The sequence below is a fragment of the Miscanthus floridulus genome, unplaced genomic scaffold (genome assembly GCF_019320115.1).
Source record: "Miscanthus floridulus cultivar M001 unplaced genomic scaffold, ASM1932011v1 fs_106_6_7, whole genome shotgun sequence".
NCBI lineage: Eukaryota > Viridiplantae > Streptophyta > Magnoliopsida > Poales > Poaceae > Miscanthus > Miscanthus floridulus.
In genome coordinates this window covers 16,227-19,476 of record NW_027096191.1, presented here as the reverse complement: position 1 = coordinate 19,476, position 3,250 = coordinate 16,227, and positions in this window count along the sequence as shown.

The window sequence follows — 3,250 nt, the reverse complement described above, 5'->3', positions numbered from 1 at the left end:
GCCGCCGACCCTTGAGCCTTGACCTGGGCCAAGAGGGGCCATGTAACCGGATTGAGTTAGTTGCCATATCGTGACGTTTTTGTGGCCAGTCGAGGCCTTTAAAGTATTTGCGTATGTGCGTCTTTTAACCGTTTTCTGTTCTACTTCCGAGCCTGTGCCCTCTGTCTCGATCTTGGGAACCCGCAAAGAAATTCCTCGGAACCTAAGCCGTCCTTTGGCGAAGGGTGGTGAGGGAGCTGCCGTAGCCTAGAGGCGTAGGTCGTTCTCACGACTCGACCGGCCCTTTGGCCTTGAGACAAGCTTTTGGTCTTTGGGTTTCTTGTGAAGGTCCCGCCGGAGCGCGAGAGAGTTTGGCGTAGAAATTTTTTGAAAACCATTAACGAAGACCATTAACAAACGGTGTTCGGGACTTAGGGGGTTCCCCCTTTTTAGCCCCCGAGGGAGGCTCGGCTTTGCAGAGGCAGAGCCGAGTCTCCCTTATAGCGCTATTGTGGCGTCGAGCCCCTATTGATAGACAAGCTCTCTGTACAGAACTTCCTCGGAGCCTACGCTGTCCTTTGGGTGAAAAGGTGGTGAGGGAGCTACCGTAGCCCGGAGGCGTAGGCCGTTCTCACGGCTCAGCCGGCCTTTTCACCTTTGAGACGATCGTACGGTCCTTGGGTTCTATACAATTGACTTGTCTATAAGGGGGTTCCTCGAAAGATTATAACAACTAAGAACGCTTCTTTATTGCATTTCGAGAAACAATGTAAACAACGTTTGGAAATTTAAGGGTAGAAATGACGTAGCTGTTCTATGTTCCAAGCATTGGTGAAGATTTCGCCCTTCTCGTTGGCTAACTTGTAGGTCCCGGGCTTCAGCACTTGAGCGACGATGTACGGCCCTTCCCAGGGTGGGGTTAGCTTGTGGTGGCCCTTGTTGCTCTGCCTCAGTCTCAGCACCAGGTCGCCCACCTTCAGGTCTCAGCTTCGGACGCGCCGGGCTTGGTAGCATCGTAGGGCTTGCTGGTACCTGGCCGAGTGTAGCAGCGCGACGTCTCGGGCTTCCTCCAGTTGGTCGAGGGCGTCTTCGTGGGCAGTGCGGTTGCTTTGCTCGTTGTAGGCCTGTAGTCTTGGGGAACCGTATTCCAGGTCAGTGGGGAGGATGGCCTCGGCCCCGTAGACCAGAAAGAACGGTGTAAATCCCGTGGCTCGGCTCGGTGTATTCCTCAGGCTCCAAATGACCGATGGGAGTTCGGCAAGCCATTTCTTGCCGAATTTCTTCAACCGGTTGTGTATCCTAGGTTTGAGACCTTGTAGGATCATGCCATTCGCACGTTCTACTTGGCTGTTTGTCCTGGGATGTCCTACGGCCGACCAGGCCACACGGATGTGGCGGTTGTCGCAGAATGTCAGGAACTTGTGGCCGGTGAATTGCGTCCCATTGTCGGTGATGATGGTATTTGGGATTCCGAACCTGTGGATGATATCCGTAAAGAATGCTTGGACGATTTCTGAGTCACCGACGTGGGGCAACTCGGTGCATTTCTTGGAGAAGCACCGGATGAAATCTCGAAGAGATTCGTCCGGCTTCTGGCGGCAGCCTTTGAGGTCCCAGGAGTTCCCGGGGCGCACGTAGGTGCCCTGGAAATTCCTGACGAAGACCCTCACCAAGTCGCGCCAGTCGTGGATCTATGCGGGGGGAAGGTGTTCGAGCCAGGCTCGCGCTGAGTCTGACAAGAACAAAGGGAGGTTGCGGATGCTGAGCAGGTCATCGTCCGCACCACCTAGCTAACAAGCCAGGCGATAATCGGCTAGCCATAGCTCGGGGTTTGTCTCACCGCTATACTTCGTGAGGTTGGCAGGTTGCCGAAACCGGGCTGGAAAGTGAGCGTTGCGGATGGCTCTACTAAAGACCCGAGGGCCAGGTGGCTCGGGAGAAGGACTGCGGTCCTCTTCGCTGTCGTAGCGACCGCCTCGGTGTGGGTGGTAGCCCCGGGCGGCTCCGTCGTCGTGGCGCCGTCGCCTGCCAACTACTTCGTGGTCGCCTTGTGCCTCGCGTTGGTGTCCAGGTCGGTCGCGCACCGAGAGGGCCCTGTTGACCGTTGGCGCGCGAGCAGGCTCGGGACGGACCGAGGCATCCTGGCCCTGGCGAGGTCGCGCCATGGGTTGCTCCGAAGTGCCTCCGCGCCGGCGGGAGGCGGAACTTTCGGCCTGCTGCACCGCTGCGGTCTCGAGGAGGTCGCGGAGCTCTCCGCGGACCCGTCGCCCCTCGGTGGTGGAGGGCTCGGGCATTGCTCGGACCAGCATCGCAGCCGCTGCGACATTCTGGCTAGCGCGATTAAAGATTGGGGGTGGCTCATCCCCCTCGTTGTCGTTGATGCGGTGATGGATGTCGCGGGCCCTCCGTCGGGCTCCTCCGCCCTCACCGCGCTCTTGCTGCTCCTGCTTGAGAGTGTCCCATAGCTGTTGCAGAAGGAGTCGGTCTTGTTCGACCTTGGCTTGAAGCTCGCAGAGCTGCTCCAGGTCTGGGCATCGATGCTCCACGCGGACGGGATTCTCGTTCCGTGCTGTCGGGGCTTCGAGACGCGGAGGTGTGGCATCGCCCGGCCCTGCCCGGGGCGGGGAATGGTTGCCTGTCCTCTCGTCCTCTACGCCTGCCCTTGGCATCCCGAGCCCGACGTGGAAGCACTCACGAGATGGATCGTAAGTCCCTTCATCGTCGGAGTCAGAATAGCCGAGGCAGTAGTCGCTTGCGGCCAAGAATTGGCGCAAAGCCCCAGGGTTGTGGAGTTCGGAGAAATCCACCCCGGGCCATGCCTTGTCCTCGTCCGAGGAGTCAGAGTGGGTGCTCAGGTCGAGAGCGAAGCGCTGGCGGCGTTCTGAGGGGTGCTCATGAGCGGCAGTGTAAGCATAGGCATAAGAGGCGGCGGCATTTCTCAACCCAAAGGGGTATGGGGACGGCGCCGTCTCTAGATTCTGCCCCGCCGGGGTCGGCTCTTCAGGGGGTGGTGGAGCGGAGCTGGACGACTGGGCATCGCCGCGAGCCACCGGCGATTTTCCTTTGTCCACGCTCAGGCCAGACAGGTCCCCAGCCAGGGACCCCGTACCAACAGCTGGTCGTAGGATATCGGCGGGGAGTGGCGTGCCGCCCCGGGTTCGCGTAGCGTCGGGGTCGCCTTGCTCGCATCGTGCCTGGCGAGCGCAGCGAGAGCAGCCGCCCGGACGCCGCCTGCGCCTGGGCTGCTGGGGCATGACTTCATCGTCGGACG